We start from the raw sequence: 19,379 nt of genomic DNA, 5'->3' as shown, positions 1-19,379 counted from the left end.
GAAAAAAAGAAAAAGAAAAAGAAAAAGAAAAAAAAAAGCCCCCTCCTCTTCCCTTCCCCCCCCTTCCCCCCCCCCTCGGTTTATAAAACCAGTAGCTGAGATAAATCGGAAGGGGGTGGGGAGAAGCAGCGGGGAAAGCTGCGAAAGATGCCAGAAAGGTACAGTAAATGGGCTTTATCTCTCCCTTCCCTCTCCCTCAAAGTTGAGAGTGGAGAATTGCCCTGCAGAGGCCACCTCTCGCCCACCCCGCGCGCGTTGGCGGCGGTCGCGGCCGCGTGTCTGCGGCGCCCCGTGCGTGTCACCCGCCCCCGCGACGCCGCCGTGCCCGCGGGTGGGTTTGGGGGGAGTGCTGGTGTTGCGGGGGGTGGGCGGGCGGCGAGGGGCAGCGCGGCGGCGGCGGCGGGGGGGCGGCCGGAGCCCGGCGTGGCCGAGCGCCGGGAGCCGCTCGCCTTGTCCCTTTTCAAAGGCCCCAGCTGTTGGCTGCTCGCTGCAGTCTGGCTCCTGCTCCCAGACCGACAGAAATGGGTTATGAGGTGTGTGCGGGGGACTCCCCCCCCGCCCCGTCCTTCCTTCCCCCTGTATCTCTCCTTGACGATGGGTTTTATTTTGTTTTGGTCTCGGATGCGTTTTTATTTTTTTTCTCGCTCTGCAGGTTGAGAGGAGCACGGGGGTGGCTGGGGTGGGGGCCTGCCATTTCACCGTCACGGGTGGGTACAGCGGGAGGGAGAAGGGCAGGGCCTCAGGGTCACATTCTCAAGGGCTGGCAGATACGATTTATTTAATTAATCTCCATCTTTTCTGTTTTTTGTTGTTGTTTTCTTTTTTTTTTTTTTTTTAACTGGCAATCACACAATAGCGATGTGGGTGCACCAGCAAAGAGCAACCTCAAAAAAAGGGGGGGGGGGGGTGAAAAAAGGGGGAGAGGAGGAAAAGGGGGCGTTAGTTTGCCCCTCCCTTCTTCTTCAGCATTTTTTTTTCCCTGTGTCCAATTTACCATTCACTTGAGATTTTGGACAAAGACGGGGGCAGTGGGTGGGCTGCTTTGAGTTTTGTGATATAATATGACTGGAGCGAGAGAGTAAAGCGCAGACAATTAAGGATCAGCGCGAGGGCTTTGCTCATTCAGTCTGTTGAAGAAGCCGTCATTTTGTGTTAGCGCGTGTGTCTGGAGGAGGAAGGATAGTGGAGAGTGACAGTGGAAGGATGCCTAACGTTGTGGTGTATTTGTACTTGCTAAACACCGTCTTCAGGAGAGGGAGGGCTTCAAAAGACAGGGATGAGGGAAAGGGGGTCCTTCTGAATTTGCCCCTGTGGTGGAGCCACTTCAGACTGGACCCTGGCTGCTGGGAACATGATGTTTTGTTGCCTCCTCAAACGAGGAGGGCTGAGGAAGGAAGAGTGCATGCAGGTGTCAGGCTCCCTGCCGCCGCTGCTCTGCTCATGCCCCTCACCCCGATGACCGGTGGCTCCTCCGGTGCTCCAGTTCACCAAGCTCCTGGGCAAAGCATCTCATCGTGACCAGCTGCGATCCCAGGCTCTTCTCTGCTCCTGGGTCACTTGAGTCCCGCTGCTGCACTTGGCTCCTAACGACCCAGAGCGCATCCTGCTTTTGTAGTTATTTATTTCTTTATTTCAACTACTGGACCCTGGCTGTCCTCTGCCAACGCGTTTCAAGGCTGATGAATAGCACCCCCTGCAGTTAAAGAGCCGATCTTTTGTAGCACAGATGTATAATTAATTGTGCAGCGCTTTTGCAGTCTGAACAGGCGAGTGGATTCTTGGAAGACACCCATGTACTGCTGCCTGCTTCTCAGACCCCCAGCTCCACAGCCCTGAAAGCCTCCATCCTACCACAGTGTGTGTAGTGATCTGAAATAGAATCCCAGTCCAGGTCTTTGGTGTAAAAGCCAAAAACACTATAAAAAATCCAACCCCAAAGCACAGCTGCACAGCAGGACTCTCCTGCCCTGCTCTGACATGAAAGGACTTTTGGGGTTATTTGCATCTCTGCTCCATCAAGGTGGTGATGTTTAGGGATTTCTTTTTTTTTTTTTTTTTCTTTCCCTTCTTCTCTCAGAGGGGAAGTAAGGATTTGTTAGTTTGTAAAGCTCTTTGAAGATAAAAATCACTGTGGTGAGTGCTGCCTGTTGGCTTGTTTGAGTCACAGCTTGTGCTCGGTGGGGAAGTGAAGCCTGGAATCGCCCTGCAGTCCCCTTGGAGGATTAAGTCAAATGACCCATATTGGGGGTCCTCCTTTGGGCCTCTGGCCCCAGGGAGGGCAGAAGTGGGGGTGACCAGGTGGGACTGGTCACTGCGTGTGAGCCTGGGACGTGGGGGGCGATGAGCAAAATGCACCCTGCAAAACAGAGGGCAGAGTACGTGGGGGATGTGATTTAGCTAAGATTAGATATGGAAGAGATTTTAAGCCTCCTCATCTTGTCTGGGTACGGCAGGATTGTCCCCTATGGGGTTTTCCTCAGTTCTTTATCTACACCTGCTTCTAAATGACTCCTGAAAGAGTAGAAAACAGTGGAGAAAACCCTTTGCTTTGATGTATCTTCAGCTGGGGACATCCATCACCCAGGACTGTAACCATAGGTGTTTGGGGAGGGGGGAGGCATGCATCACTTCAGCCCCATGTTAGGATATTAAAGGATAAAATCTTTTTCCTAAGCAAAGTGGAAGGTCCCCAGGTGTCTTCTCTCAAGCTTAGAGATTGCAGTGGGAGAAGGAGGCAGGATCCAGCTGGGTAAAGAGACCTCATCAAGAGGATAAAAGCATTTAGGGTAAAGGACAGTCTGTCTCCCTGAGTAGGGGAAGTAATCAGTGAGGATGTGCAAGGGTCTCTCAAAAAGCCCTAGGCAGGCGATGCTTATATCAGAGTAGAATTTCCTGGCAGTGGTGAAGGGGAATGAGCTGAAAGCGTTAATTGGTTCCCCCCACCCTCTTTTCTGTTAAGATATTCCCTTTCTTGTAACCACCACTGCTTTTTTTCTTCTTCCTTTTTTTTTTTTTTTAACTTCAGTCTCAATGAAGAGAAGTGTTAAGGAAACCCCCTACTTACCACCTAAGGCTAGCTGCTGACTTACTGTTTCTTGAGATGAGATAATGTTAGCTGATTATAAATAGGATGACTACCCTTTTTCATCAATGTTAGGAGTAAGCCAGCACCTTGATCTTCAGCCCGTGGAATGAATCACACTGTAAGAGTTGAAGCTGTGCTGGTTTCAGAGAAGAGTAGTGATCCGTTCTCTCAGCCCACACTCCCTGCTGTGCAAAGGCTTGGCCCTGACTGGGGATCCCTGTGCTGTGGGCAAGTACCCCAGGGAATGTGAAATTTCACCCTGGTGAAATGCTTTTTCTGATGTGAGCAGCATCTCTTCATTAGACCTGGGTTCAGCTAGGGCTTTTAGGGGACCGGCTTGAGGACTACGGCCCCCCCGAACACTGCTGCTCCTCGTGAAACTGTTTGTGTTGGGACACCTTTTTTCTTATTTGTGGATTTGGGCTATTTCTGAAATTGGCTAAAACCAGCAGAGGCTTGTCGAGTTGGTAAGTTGACACAAATCGTGCTTACTTAGGCTTCTGATCTTGCTTCTGTGCTCACTGGTGATGCCCTAAGAAGTGCCTGCCTTATTTTCAGAATGAACAGTATTTTATTTAGGTCTAATTACTCTGAGGATGTTTACAGAAAAGTTAAATTGGGGGCATTTAGTCCTAATCACCTCTCAGGACAAATGTGAGTACCAGCATGTTTCCCAGCTGCAGAACATAATCTCTTCAAGAGGGATGATGAAAGCCATGAAATACAAGCAGAGGCTTTGTTAGTTTGAACCTGAACTTCGGTAGGCAACTAGAAGAGTCCCTTGAATCCTGAAGTAGAAACAAGTTACTTGGGATTTTACTGCATTCCTTGGACTCTGTAAAGATGGGTCTGTATAGACTTTACAAAACTAAATGCTGATTTTCTTAACCTGGGATGGTTACCTCCGTTACCTGGTAGCTTTTAAGGCATTGTCATCACTTGGTTTAGGTGACTTGAATGAACGTATGCTTCTTTCCCCCACCTCCAAATGTGTAGGTAGTGCTTATAAATAGCTGAATATGTTGTGTTTAATGTCAAGTTCTGTGTGTTCTCATGTGCCCTATCCTGATGTGGATTTGAGCACAACTTTAAAGTAATGCGGGGCACTAAAATAAGACATTAATGTAATTGGAAATTTAGAATTAGAGGGTTTGAGCATTGAATGTACTTTTATGAGTCTCGAGATGGAAAGTAATTAAAGTAGTTGTGTTTGAAGAAGTTTTTTTCTTCGTGTTTTGTTAGCATTAGGAAATACATAAGTAAACCACGGTGGAACTTTAAAAATATTTTTAATAAACCAATCTCTCTGGTGAATCGGGACCAGAGAGCATCGCTATACATCACAGAAAAGCAGAAGTCAGTTTCTGTGACAAGAAGTTAATGAGATTTCATGCAACATGTATCTTCAGTGGACCCTTAGATTACTACTACCCAATATAAATACAGCTTTCTTACTGGATGAACATAGAAGACGTCTTAGTTTTGGTCCAGTCTGATGCCCTCTGCGTTTGCTTCTTGGTGCTGCAAGCCCTTCTCATGTGCTGTTTCACGTGCCTGAGTGCTGAACCATGGTAGGAGCAAGGTGACTGGAAGAACTAATGCGGTTTCTTCAGGGACCTTTTTTTTTTTCCCTCCTGTTGGAACAGCTGAGATTCAAAACAGCTATTGCATGCATCAGGGAGGAAACCAACAGGGAGCAAAGCAAAAAGCAAAATCTTAGTTGCCTTTAAAATTTGGGACTATATGTCATGGGGATTTAAGCTTGTTAAGCCTGGAAATTCCCACTTTGCTGTAGGCAGAAAAAAAAAACCAAACCAAGCCACCAGCAAATTAAACCTCTGTAGAAGGCCAGCAGAAGTAACGACAGAAAACCCCAGTCCTTTTCTGTAAAATGTGTTCAGGCAAGGCAGAGTTGTTTTTATGTAAGACCATTTAAAAAGATGAGTTCTTCTAATATTTGAATTTCTCCTTTTATTTAGATATGTTTAGTAATTCAGATAATGGAGATTTATTGATGGCCTTTTCTGCCTTGTTGGAGACAGTCTTTCTGGAGAATCATATTTGTTTGGCTTTCTGTTTTAATTTCCACCCTTATTAGTTTCGACATCTGCATGGAAATGTGATTCCTGTTTCCTCAAAAGTCCAGCTTCTGTTGTTTCTTGCTTTTTTTACTGGACTTGGATTCCTTTCCCTGCAGCATCACAATCACTTTCACAGCAACTATTTCGGTTCTGCCAGAAGCAGCTTTTTGGCAGGAGGTAAAAGGAATAAGCAGAAGAAGCTGAGCAGGTCTTAAGGTACAAAGATCTTATTTTCATGAATCAGCTCCTTGTAATGGGAAGATGAGAGGACAGAAGTGTTGCAGTATTAAAAGATGGAACAGAATTGTCTCCCATATAGGTGATTTAATTTTTCTCCTGCTGTGATCCACGCTACCTACCTTTAGCTTCTTTATCATTTTTCTTCCCTTAGCTACTCCAAAGTCTTGCACTCCAGTTGTTGCTCTGTTGCAGAAACTGGGCTGTAGGATTTAACACTGTGGCTTATGGTGATGCTTCCAAATGACGCGCTCAAGACACAAGAGTCAGTAGGCTGAGAATCTGTGCCTGTCCAGTACTTTCCAGCACGTACATGGATCCTTTGGCTGTCTTAAGGGGAAAAGTTCAATATCGGTGAATTAATGAGAGGAGAGCCCTCCCTGTCTTTGCTGCAGTTCCTTGGGAGATGTCTGATACTGCTTCTCCCTTGTGTAGGGTCAGATGTAACACTTTTTGTCTGAAGTAAGTGTAAAAGAAATAGGAGGAAAGTACGGGAAATCCTGGGGCTAGATGGGAGGAGAGGTAGGAAATGTTAATGAATGCAGCCATGCTGATGTCTTTCTTGGAGAAAGAGAATCAGGCTTGCTGCCCTTGCTTTACACTTGCTTAAAGATGTAGCTGTCCCACTGTGAGTATAAGTTGCAGTCCCTGGTTGTGTGACCTGTAGGTGCCTGATCTTGCTGTCATCTTTTGTATTATCTATCTTCAAGCTAGTCTCTAATGCCCATTCCCATAGCATCTGAGTGCGTCTAGATGAAAGCTGCAAATGTGCAGTGGCGAGCCTGTGCATGACGTGAAATTGTGTAAGAGGGGAAAGGATTAGGACAAGGGTAAAACTTTGAGGGGACGGGTGCCATGCCTGTGAGAAATCTGCATGCCTGACTCTGCGGAGACTTCAGCCTCCTGGTGCTGCTAGTTCAGTGCTTTTCATCAGCAGTGAAACCTTTTGTAAAGAAGAAGAAATCTCTCAGAGGACCCCACCAGCTGCATTCAGAAATCATCTTTCCTCTAACAAACACTGGGTTGCTCAGAGTCTTTCCAGCATATGTTACCTGCAAATTTGTTCTCCATCCCCCAAGCTGCATTGCTTGCTGGCCTCCCCTCTTCCAGGCAGAGGGAGCTCAGAGGTTGTGTGGAGATGAATGCGCTGAGGTCATGAATGGTGTCACCCCTCAGTTCTGCCCCTCCCCCAGCTGCTAATGTATGCTTCTGGAGAGCCACACGAACTGAGTAATTACTGAATTACGGCTAGATCAGAAGTGGTGACCTGAGAGACAGGAGGAGACTCTCCATCTCCATTTGTCAGTCCTCTTGTGGTCAGAAGGACCTTTTTTCTCCAGGATCTGTGAGAGAGAGGGAAGGGATGTGCAAGGTAAGCCTTACATTAAGGCATAAGGGGTGGAAAAATAAGCGTTTGCTTTTGCCACTGTGGAATTGATGGGCAGCAGAAGAGTCAGCATTGGCTGGCTGTGTGCTGTGACCGCAGCTGGTAGGAGCAGTAGCACTAACGCTGAGGGCAACTCAAAGGGTATTATTTTGCCCAGAAGCTCGCATCCGTCGCAGAGGAGGGTTCCAAGTCTTGAGACCATTTTCCTGCCTGTCTCTGCCTTGTTTGCACTTCAATCCTTGGAAGTAGTTTGGAGGTCAGCGAAGGTGTCTGTGGGGAAAAATGGGTAGGGTTTAGAAGTTTTTCAGTTGTGATAGTACCATAGTGGCTCTGTATAATTATGGTTGAGCTGATTTTCTTGCACTAAAAGCAGAGAGACTTCAGTCTTTCTTATGACTGTGGCGTAGCGCATCTGCTCAATTTATAGCACTTACTCTTTGATGATGAAATGTATTTGTTGGAAATTTACATGCAAACCTGTTTAGTTTTTTGCATTGATTTTGAAATTGATCTTTTAAGGATTTATTTTGCTAAGTAACCATTTTTGGCTTTCAATACCTGGGTTTTTTCTTCTTTTCAGAATTGAAGGGTACTTTGCTTCTAAGTTGCTTTCAGAGCGTATAGATACTACCAATGGCTTTACCCTAAACTAGAACTGCTTGCGTGGATGTTTGATTTGTGTGGTTGAAGGATCAGAGCCCTAGTAGCATGATGGGGTTACTTTCTTCGTTAGTCCTAACAATGTTTTATTTCTAACTTTTTTTGGTGTAACTGATGGTGGTCAAGTAGTTCTCACTGAATAGCCAGGTCAGAAGGTTTGAATTTATTTCTTTTGGAAAGTGAAATGTTTAGTGGCAAAGAAAAGCTCAGTGATGTGAACAAGGTGTACTAATGACAGTGGGTTTTCATCTGGAGTCTTCAGACAGCAAAAAATTAGTTTCGGAGAGAATTAAATTCTCCCTTAAGCTCAGCAGGGTTGTATGTTGAAGCCTGATACATCACTTCAAAAGCTGCAAAGGATATATTGCCTGTGCTTGTGGTATTTAACTAATACAGTTCTGGTAACTTGTGTTTTCATTCTGCGCTTTCAATGACCCTGTATGTTACCGGTGATGCCTACTGTAGTGCAACAGCTGACAGTCGTGTGACATTTGCATGTATTTATAGCATGAGGTTTTTTAAATGCCATTTAATCCTTTAAAATGAGCCATATAGTTTTGAGCTTTTAAATATTTTAAAGAGCAACTCCTCTTGTACTTGCCTTGTAACACTTTTAAGTAGTCATTAGTGGAGATGGGAAATGCTGCTGTGCAGCAGGCTAGAGATCCAGGTATTTAAGTATGCAAATTATTTTTGGTCCTTTGAGAAATTTTTGACTTGTCAATGTTAGCTGTCCTTAGAGTTTTATCACGCTTTTTTGAGCATTTTACAAAACCTTTTCTGTTTATGCTGCAACTTCATTGTGTACATTAGCTAAAAAAATCCCTTGCTATAGGAAGCTTATATAGGTAAGCTCTGTTCTCGTGTTTGTATATATAAAAGAGTTTTACCTTAAGTTTAACTTAAGGTAGAGTGCTCAAAGCACTCCTACTTTATAAATCTACACAAAGGATTGACCTCGATGCTTCACTTGAAAATCAGAAAACAGATAATAGAAAATCAAATTATAGAAACCATATCGAGTTCCCCTACCCTGTTAGGGCTTTTATCACAGTGCTGGATCCCCGGAGGGAATGCTGTGCTAACCAAGGCCTTCGCGTGCCGCGGCAGTCAACAAGATTAAGGCTGTTTGCTGCTGGAGCAACCTCACAGTTTGTCACGGTGAAATGTGCTGTTGGAGCCTCTTCTTCAGGTGAAGGAAGTGATGACCTTCACCTCCCGTAAGTGAAGCACCCTGCCTTAAACGCTACTTGCAAATGGGCAACAAGTGTTGCGGAGAGCGGGGATGAACTGCGCCGTGAGAGGAAAAGCAAGCAGCAAAGCATTGCCTCTGTGCTCCAGCTGTGGGTCCCAGGTGGCCAATGCGGAGCACATCACGGTGATCTCATCTGAAGGAGATAAGGCACAGATCAGCACAGAAGGCTTTGCCTCTGAAAGAAGCCATCACGTACTTGTGTCGAGTCCAAAGAGGAGCGGAGAAGCAGATGAGTCCTTCCTGGGCGCTCCTGCCAGCAGCTGCGGAGTCCCTAACACCCACAAACTGTTACCTTGAAAAACAAATGGCAGGAGCAAATGTAATTTTTGCCTGCTCTGGTTGTTTTCCCCAGACTGTTGCCACTGTTGCAGTCTTATCTCCATGGAATTTCAGCCAGTCTCCGAATTATTTTTGACAGATAATGCGCAGTACAAGATGTGTTTTTTTATATTTATTTTTTGTAAAGAGCGAGTCACCTGTTGGGGAGCCATCAGTGAAGCTGTCAGCTGGCTGTGCTTACAACACAGTTCATTGCATTTTGGGATGAGCTATAAGCAGGGGCCTTCTCTCAGAATAAGGCTTCCAACAGGAGATGGTGCTCAGTGAGGATCTGGGCAACAAAGCTTGGGAAACAGGACAGTTATCGAAACTGTTGTATCTGCTCAGCAGAGTTCCTGGCAAAACAAGTTTTAAATGATGCTCGAGCTCTCTGTGCCCAGCACTTGGAGCTCCTTGGGCTGCCAGCCTCCTGCGTTTTCACGTGAATTGCTCTGAGTGGCAGATGGAGGAAGCCGTAGTGTCACTGGGAGCTTCCTTTGCTGACATGCAGGCTTAGATGATGATGATTTGACAGGCACTGCATCTTTGCTCTCGAGCTGCCCCCTCTGCCAGTCTCCTGGCCCCCTCACTCTGAAAAATCAAAACCAAAAAAACTAGTGAACGTTCTTTAAAAAAAAAGCTTGTTTCTCCAGCGCAGATTAGGTGTAGTTAACTCCCAAATTTAAGGCTGGCAGGGGGCTCGGGAGGGCTGGGAGAACTGTTTTTAATTGCCCACGCTGTGCGGCGGGGAGCAGACCCCCCGCACCGGGCCGCCCGCAGCCTCCATGTTATTTACCGCGGCTCCGCTCAGGCACCGCCGGCTCGGGGCCCGCGCGGCCCCGGCGTGCGGCCTGGCCGCGGGCTCAGGGTGTGCTGCGGGCCGGTAAAGCGGCTTCCCGGGCTCTCCGGCCGCAGCTGCCTGGCTGCTGCCTGGGAGGAGAAGCGGCCAAAGGGAATAAATCCGGTTCTTAAAATAACGTGGGGGAAGAGGGGGGTGTTATTGATTTATGAGACGATTAAAATGGAAACTGCCGCGGTCCCTCCCCCGAGAAGGCCGAAGGGGGCCCGCAGCTGCTGGGTGGGCGCGGCGCGCTGCCCCGCTCTGCCCCCGCACCGCCCGAGGGCCGCCGGCCGCGCTCGTCCTGAGCGGCCGCCGGGGCGGGGGTGTCGCTGCCGCCGCATGGCGGGGGGCCGGTGACACGCGCGGCGGCGTCGCCCGCTCCCAGCCCGCGGGACGGACCCCCCGCCGCCGCCCTCCCCGGTCCGCGCGGCGGAGGCGACACCAACCGCCCCCTCCTGGGGCTGCGGCGCGCGGCCCCTTTAAGCGGGCGCGTGGCTGGAGGGGAGGTGGCCGCCTCGCGCCCCCCTCCGCCCGGCGCCGCGCGCGCGCACGCAGCCACGCACATGCACAGAGGCGCGCGCGCCTCTCCCCCTCCCTGCTCCCTCGCCCGGCCGGGACCCGCCGCCTCGCGCCGTTCCCGCTGGCGCGCGCTGCTCCCCAGCGGCCGCCGCCATTGGCTGGCGGGGGTCAGCTGACCCCGTGTTATTTCCTGTGTGTGTGAGTGTGTGTGTGTGTGTGTGTGTGTGAGGGGAGAATGGAGCGAGACGCCCCCAGGCCCCCGCCGGCCCCCCGGCCCGGCCCCCGGTCCGCAGCGCCCGCCCGCCGCCCGCGCTGCTGAGCCCCCCCCGCACCTCCCGCACCTCCCGCGGCGGCGGGGGGCGCCGGGGAAGGCGGCGGGGGGAGGGTCGCAGGTAAGGGGCACCCGCGCTCGGGTCGGGCCGGGCCGTGCCGGGGGGTGCCGGAGTGCAGGGGAGGCCTGGGGAGGGGAGTGCTCCCGGCAGGGCCCGCCAGCCCCTCGCTGGGGAGGCCGCGGCCCCCTTGGTGGTGCGGGAGGGATGTAGGGGTATCACCCGTGGGTTAGAGGGCAAGTGTTGGCTACGGAAGGGCCCTTAGGAAGTTCTATTATTAGGAGGTTTAATCCTCCCCCAGGTTTGGTTTGTTTTTTTGAGAGAAAAATAAGCTTGTGTTTATGTGTGTTTAAAGAGGCCCTCATGCTCCATAGTGAGGTGCCCACCTGTTTTCCCATCCTGAAAAAATGGTCTTTTGCAAGAACTGTGAAGTTTTTATTGCGATGTGAGGATTGGTACTTCTCTGTTTAAGGGGTAAATGATTAAAAATGTCAGATGAGTGCACCCCGCACACAAATTGTAGTAGATGGACAGAATGTGTTGTGAATACCTGAGGTTTATAGTGGTTTTTGTTTGTTTCTTTCGTTCTGGAGCATTTTTTATTTGCAGAGATAACAAGAATACGGTGTGTTTGGGCTGTTGTGAGGATCAGGTCGTCTTTTGTTAATAGCCTCTTACTTTGCTGGAAGTTGTGTTTAGGGCTGCAGTTGGAAATTATTTTTTCTTACCTTCAAGGAAGGAATAAGAGAAAGTTATGTAACCTGAGTGTCTTAGCCGATGCATCAGAGCTGTCTGATGGTACTGGGACTCTGTTATTAAGTTGAAAGTAGGAACTCATTTGTATGTAACTCAACAAGTGATGGTCTCTGTGGGTAGATATGGCACCATCAGAGTCCTTGATTTCTGTGTTTAAAAGAGCAGGCAGTCTGATTAAATTGCAGTATTGTTTTCTGTACTCTTTTTTTTTTTTTTTTTTTTTAAATCCTCCTTTGAAAACGAAAGGAAAAATACCTGTGAGGGGACTGAGGATCAGTTTCAGAGCTTTCTATGTTTAGGTTAGCATTTTGAAAGCAATTCACATCTGTATCACTTGTTGCCATCTGTTGATTCATCCATGGATAATTCTTTGGACTATATCGTTTTTAGCACGCTTCCTGATCAATAGGTGCATGTGTAGTAGTTGGCTCACCTTTACCCAGTCTTTGTAGAGCAATAAAGTGACTGGATGTTGGAGATGCACCAAGCTCTGGGTTAGAGTTATAGCATATTAGTTGAGCTCAAGTCAGGAAGAGCTGGGGTTTTTGCCCCTATTTTCTAGACTGCCTTTTGTTAGGTAACTTAGTTTTTTGAGGTTTGTGCATGAGTATTGTGCAGCTAAGTCCATTTGGTTAAGTGTGTGTGTGAAATACTTCTTAATATTTTACTTGTGACCTTTTATTTTACTGAAATCTATGTGTGTGTGTTGTTTTTTCTTAAATCTACATATTTAAATGGGCTTTCATATTACTTAACTTTAAGCTGTTTGAAGCTGTGTGTTTTTCATCTGTTGTCTCTCTGTTAGGTTCTGTTGGTATATAGAAAAGCAGCTGCATTAGTGTAATGCAGAGAGAATTACTGTAAATAAATAAATTTTTATTTAGTTATCTGTGTCTTAAACTTTGTTATGAGGAGGGGAGAATATTGTTTGCTTATTTCTGTAAATTGCTGGAACATGAAATGCCTATTTTTGTGTTTTCTGGTTAAATTAGTGAGCAAACTACTATGCTTTGGGAGTGGGAGTATGACAACACCTTTTACATCAAAACCATGACTTGCTACTGTACATTTTTGTTTAGTTTTGGGAATGACCTCAGAAAAGCAGACTTTTGAGCTTTGTATTAATAGTCTTAAATGTCTAGGGGAGGTTTTTGGAACTCGTTGAAAGTTTGGCATTCTTCAGACTACATAGTTTTAAATGTGTTAGCATCCCTGCAGTAGAATAGTACGTGTTTCGACACAATTCAGGCTTTGATCTCTAAATCAAATTCCAGAGGCTTTGGGATTGATGAAACCTGCATTTTTGCTGAAAATGGGTGCTTTAATATACCTTTGCAGCCTGGGGCAGATTAAGCATAGTATGCTGTATGAAAGTACCAGGAATAGCTTGGTTGTGAGTGTCTTTAACAGGAGGTTAGGAAATATTTTCTTTTTTGACCTTTTTTTAGTTATTAATGTTTCATAAAGAAGGCTTGAGGTTAATTTTTGTTAAATGAGTAAATCTGTTTCTATAATGCATTAATAAAATCTGAAGGTTATGCAAATGAACCAGAAAACTGTTTGTGTATTAGTTGTGAAGAGGCCCTCTATTGTCAGAATAAGTTTTCTTAACCTTCAACTGAAGAACTGGGGAGATAATAAGTACTTCTTTACTACACTTTAAAGGCTACTCAGATTAAATTTAAGGACTTCAAGCAGTATAAGTAAAAACGTTCTTAATATAGTGCTGTCTATGATTGATACCTGTTTAAAGTCTGTAGGAAAAAGTGTGAAATGTTTAGTTTGGGGTTTTTTTCCACCTCTCTCCCTTTTTGTGTTGTGGAAATGTGTGTAAGGAAGTATTTTTGGGCTCTTGGTAGAGTGTTAAAAGGAAAATCATTGCATACCCCCTTTCTCCCTTCCTTTTTAGGTCATGTTTAACTAAACCACCCATGAAGCACAGCAAAATGGCAATAATGCTGCTCTTAGGAGGGTCCCTTTGTAGGAATTGTACTGCACAATCCTGTTGTTACTCTACCAGCTTGGCAGGTTGCTATCTAGAATGTGGGCATAACATGTAATAAACTTGAATAATTTCATGCTGCTTGCTTGGTTTCCATATAATTTGAGATAAGGGTATATTTAAGAGTTTATAGCTGGCTTATGCATATCTTGCCTTTTGACACAGGATATGCCAGATATCCATTTGGGTGGGGTAGCTTTTTAATTAAAACATACATTTATTTTTTCATACCCTATTCAATTATATTTTATACTTACAAAGGGTATTAGACTAATGTTTTTGGAACCTGAGTTCGTATAACTTCCAAAGATTTAGAAATGTTTTTGGCAGCACTAGCTTCTCAGGCTTCAGTGTGTACCTTCACTGGCTGTGTGAGAATTTGTGTTACTTAATCCTGCGATTGGCCTCCAAGACAGGAAAGATTATGTATAACTGTTTCTGAAGAGCCAACTCATGTGCTGATTTGTTGGCAGAGACTGGACTGAGACCAACCATCTCTTCCTATTCAAGTAATTAAACTGCAGTCTGATAGCAAAAGGTGTTTATCTTGACTGTTTTTGGTGAGATATCTCTGTCTCAAAAAAAAAAAAAAAATTAATTTCTGGTTTAGCTTTTGGACTTCTAAAATAAAAGATAAAGGTAGTCTTAAGTATTTTTAACTGTTTCTAATAGTGTTGATATGCTAGATAAAATTTTTTAGAACGCTTTAGTGATACTGATAGAGGACACAAACATAATGTAAACAGAGGTTGGTACTTCTCCAGAATTATACAGGAGAAGCTATTGTATTCTGGTAACGGGATTCTAAGGTGCGGTTCTGTTTCTATCAAACTCTTGTTAAAAAAAATAAAGTTGGTACTGTTATTCTTCTGACCTGGGTCCTCTCCCTTACCGTTCTTGACTAGTCTTCAGTCTTGACTGACTGGAAAAATGAAGGATTCTGTCTTACAGCTGGGTACAGCACTGCTGGTGCATCTGTGTCACAGTAGTGTCTCGCTATACCACTCCTTGATTTCTTCAGCTGAACCTTTCAACCAGTGTTTACCATAAAGTTATGTGTGGGTTTGTTTTGGGACACTTGGAAAAGCATATGATTTTCTTTACTGTGCAGGTACATGGTTTTTTTTTTAAGAGGAGAGGGGGGGAAAAAAGCCAAACACAAAGACTCAAAAGTTGAGGCTGATGTGTAAGCAAAAGCAGATTCTGTTTAGACCTGTTGGAGGATAAGATTAGTTCAGGGTGTTCTAGAGTCTGTGATAAGCTGCCTATTTACCTTTAAGGACAAAAAAATTACGAAAATTAAATTTTTACCAGGTCTTGAACTTTTTTTGTGCTGTATTTGTGAACAGCACAAGCAGTCAAAATTCCAGTCTTGACCTGGATACAACAAAGCATTCATGTTGCAGTAAAACTCTGGTTTTGTTTTGTTTTTTTTCCTGCCTCTTGTGTAGTGATTCCTCAAGAACAAAGTTAAGAAGTGGTAGAAGAAAGTGCAAGCATCCTCTTGTTGCCCCGACCTGGTGACAGTGAATATGCATGTGCTTTCCCAGTGTTCTTTGTGTTTCCTCTTTTTAGCATGATGTTTGTAACTGGTGATAATATTGGAAGAATGGAAAAAGTGTTACCAGTTCTTTGTCTGAAAGCCCTGGCTTGAGTCCCTTTGAGATGTGATCTGTTCTTTGAGAAGCTGAGTATTTCTTGCCTGCATTGTGATGCAACAAATACAAAAAAGGCTAGAAAATTGACTTTCCCCCCCCCCCACTTCTTTGTAAGCACACAGCACGTCTGCATTCATGCTAATAACTGCATATGGAATCATTATGTATTCTGTGCCGGAATATGATGATTTATTTCAGAGTACTTTACTAGTATGAACTCAGTCATCTAATTGCAAGTGAATTGCAACAGAACCTTCTGATGAGTTCTGATAAGAGCTCAGTGCTTAGCTAGAAATTGTATGGGGAGCTACTATGGTACAAGCTTTAACACAGTTTATTGGGAGAACTGTTCGTATCACTTTTCCTGTGAAAATATGTGCTGCAAGCTCTGTCTTGGTAATAGCTTTTAACTGAACTAGAGATTAGGTACTGGCAGAGCTGACTCTATAGATGGCTTGTGGCCATATACAACAGCACTAATGACTATGAAAAACATACCTAAAACTTACTAACTGAAAGAAAAATATGTGCTGTCACACCTGCCAGAATGTAAAGGAATAAACCATTGTACACAATAATGAAGTGTTGTTAATCAGCTTCCAATTCAATAGCTACAGTTTGCTGTTACCTTTGGTCAGATGCCTGGATACACTTGAATTTCCGTGCAATTTGACTTGTCAAACAGTGTTTTCTATGAGTAGAAAATCTGGAATAGCAGGGACACTGTATATTATATTTTTTTAAATTAATATAAATAGTTATCTGATAAATGTAGCGAATGCTGCACGATCAGCATTATTATATTGTCTGCTAGAAATACAACACAGCAGAGAGGAAGCAGCCCGGGAGGTTCCTGGAGTGTGCAGAAGACAAATTCCTGACACAGCTGGTGGGTGAGCCAGCTGGGAAAGGTGCCCTGCTGGGCCTGTTGTTTGCAAACAGAGAAGGACTTGTGGGTGGTGTGGTGGTTAGAGGCCACCTTGGGCACAGCGATCACAAAATGATAGAGTCCTCGTCCTCAGAGAAGAGTGGGCTCAGCAGAACTGCTATGGTGGACTTCTGCAGGGCAGACTTCGGCCTGTTTAGAGTCCCTTGGGAGGAGGCTGTTCTGAAGGGCAAAGGAGTCCTGGAAAGCTGGACATTCTTCAAGAGGGAAATCTGTAAGGCACAGGAGCAGGCCGTCCCTGCGTGAAGGGAAGAAGGTTGGCCTGGCTGAACGGAGAGCTTCGGCTGCACTCGGGGGAAAAAAACAAAGGAGAGTTTATGACCTTTGAAAGAAGGGGCAGGCAACTCAGGAAGGACTACGAAAGTGTAATGAGGTTATGTGGGGAGAAAATTAGAAGCGCCAAAGCCAAGCTAGAGCTTAATCTGGCTACTGCTGTAAAAGGTGACAAAAATATTTCTATAAATACATTAGCAACAAAAGAAGGGCTAAGGAAATGTCCATCCTTTAGTAGATGTGGGGGGAAATACAGTGACAAAGGACGAGGAAAAGGCTGAGGTACTCAATGCCTTCTTTGCCTCAGTCTTTCATAGTAAGACCATTTTTTTTCTGGGTACCCAGTCCCCTGAGCTGAAAGACAGGGACAGGGGGCAGAGTGAAGCCCCAATAATCCAAGGGGAAATGGTTGGTGACCTGCTACACCAAAGACACACACAGGTCAATGGGGCTGGATGAGATCCACCCAAAGATACTGAGGGAGCTGGTGGAGGTGCTCACCCAAACAACTTTATGTCATTTGTCAGCAGTCCTGGCTAAACGGGGAGGTCCCAGTTGACTGGAGGAGCAAATGTGACGTCCGTCGACAAGAAGGACCAGAAGGAGGATCAGGGGAACTACAGGCCTGTCAGTCTGACCTTGATGCCAGGGAACGTCATGGAACGGATGATCCTGAGTGTCATCGTGTGGCACATTCAGGACAACAAGGTGATCAGGCCCAGTCAGCATGGGTTTATGAAAGGCAGGTCTTGCTTAACCAACCTGATCTTCTGTGACAAGGTGACTGGCTTAGTGGATGAGTGAAAGGCTGTGGACGTTGCCTACCTAGACTTTAGTGAAGCCTTTGATGCTGTTTCCCACGGCATTCGCCTGGAGAAACTGGCTGCTCATGGCTTGGACAGGTGTACCCTTTGCTGGGTAAAGAACTGGCTGGGTGGCCGGGCCTGAAGAGTTGTGGGGAATGGAGTCATATGTGACTGGTCACAAGCGGTATTTCCCAGGGCTCAGTATTGGGGCCAGTTCTGTTTAATCTCTATATCAATGATCTGGACGATGGGATTGAGTGCACCCTCAGTAAGTTTGCGGATGACACCAAGCTGAGCAGGAGTGTTGATCTGCTGGAAGGCAGGGAGACTCTACAGAGGGATCTGGACCGGCTGGATCGTTGGGCTGAGGCCAGTTGTATGAGGTTCAACAAGGCCAAGTGCCAGGTCCTGCACTTGGGTCACAACAAACCCATGCAGTGCTACAGACTTGGGGAAGAGTGACTGGAAAGCTGCTTGGTGGAAGAGTTCCAGGGGGTATTGGTCGACAGCTGGCTGAACATGAGCCAGCAGTGTGCCCAGGTGGCCAAGAAGGCCAACATCATCCTGGCTTGTATCAGAAATAGTGTGGCCAGAGGTACCAGAGCAGTGATTGTGCCACTGTACTTGGCACTGATGAAGCTGCACCTTGAATCCTGTGTTCAGTTTTGGGCCACTCACTACAAGAAGGACACAGAGGTGCTGGAGAGGGTTCAGAGGAGGGTGATGAAGCTGGTGAGGGCTCTGGAAAACAAGTTTGATGAGGAACAGCTGAAGTAACTGGGGCTGTTTAGCCTGGAGAAAAGGAGGCTGAGGTGAGACCTTATTGCCCTCTACAAGTGCCTGAAAGGAGGTTGTAGTGAGGAGGGTGTCAGTCTCTTTTCCCAAATAACAAATGATAGAATGAGAGACAATGGACTCAGGTTGTGCCAGTGGAGGTCTAGGTTGGTTATTAGGAAAACTTTTTTACTGAGTTATCAAGCAGTAGAACAGGCTGCCCAGGGAAGTGATTGGGTGACCATCCCTGAAGATATTTAGAGGACATGTAGGTGTGGCTCTTGGGGACATGGTTTAGAGATGCACTTGGCAATGTTAGGTTAGTGGTTGCACTCAGTGATCTTAAGAGTTTTTTTCCAACCAAAATGATTCTATGATTTTATGATTATCCTGTATTTTGTTTCTCATCTTGTATTCAAAGGAAAAAAAGAGTGAAGTCAACAGTGTTCTGTCATATGGTGCACACTTTGGTTTGCCATTCTTAAGTTTTTCCAGTCTCGTTTTGTGCATGTGGAAGTGAGGAGGTTTTCTTTCTCTCCCTTCTCTAACGTATTTGGATGAAATGTTGTGCTCATCAGATTTTCCTATGTTCTTGATCCTGACCATACCTTATGCATATTGCTACATAAAAATGGTGATTTAGATAGGTCTTGAAAAGTATGATGGACACTTATCAGGCAGTGAATTAAAAGAGTTGGGCAAAATTGTTACAGAAGGTGGTAGCAGATTGTCTTTGTATTTGTGGGGTATTGCTGAGTGAGTGGCAGATTCTCTTCCGTGCTGCTGGGAGTAGAAGTAGCAGGAGCATAATTGCTCCAAAGTGACGCTGTTTATTTTGCATGAAAAAAACTGAACTGTGCTATCCTGATATCCTTTCCTTCCACATCACTATATTGTAATCGAGAAATATTATTCCTTTGCCTTTCTTAATCTCGCATTTACTGTGGGAGCGTATAAAGAGAACACCACTGATGCAGAATTGTTTGGATGCCAGCTGTGGTAGAGGATTGGCTTTGATGTTGACCTAGGGAGGTCCACTGAAGGGTGGTGGTCTGCACTTCTGCGCTTCTGACCTCAGTCAGCAGTGTGTTTATTGCAGTTTGGGAGCCACGTGGTGAGTCTTGCCTTCTGCTCTGGGTTTCTTTTCTGCTGGCTATGCTTGTCGTAGCCCAGTCATCAGAGACAAAACTGTTCTTGAGAACTTCTCAGTTGAGTGTATGTTTTGGTTTTCGTTTGTGGTGTTGGTAGTGGTATTTTTTTGTGTGGTGGTGGTTGTTTTGTAGTTATGGTAGTATCCTGCAGTTAGGATATAGAAATTTGACTTGTCATAGAAGTCAATTTTGTTTGTTTCCTTGTCTTTTGGCCTTCAGAAATAAGGGGTGTGTAAAACTGGCAAGGGGAGAAGAGATGAACTATATATATATAGAGAGAGAGAGAGAGAGAGTACACAGT

At 45.7% G+C, this 19,379-nt stretch overlaps 1 protein-coding gene across 7 annotated transcripts in view; it reads left to right on the top strand.

The window, feature by feature from the left end:
- Positions 1-19,379, top strand: part of TCF20 (transcription factor 20) — a 130,812-nt gene that overhangs the window by 55,653 nt on the left and 55,780 nt on the right. The window contains exon 1 of one of the 7 annotated variants that reach the window (XM_082061677.1): positions 10,588-10,775. The exons of the other annotated variants lie outside the window; for them this stretch is intronic. The gene's annotated coding sequence lies outside the window, so the exon portion shown is untranslated. Of the gene's footprint in view, positions 1-10,587; positions 10,776-19,379 lie in introns of those variants that run through there. 7 annotated transcript variants of the gene reach the window in all.

This window comes from Streptopelia decaocto (genome assembly GCF_964273445.1).
Source record: "Streptopelia decaocto genome assembly, chromosome: 1".
NCBI lineage: Eukaryota > Metazoa > Chordata > Aves > Columbiformes > Columbidae > Streptopelia > Streptopelia decaocto.
This window is presented reverse-complemented; position numbering and strand designations above follow the sequence as displayed.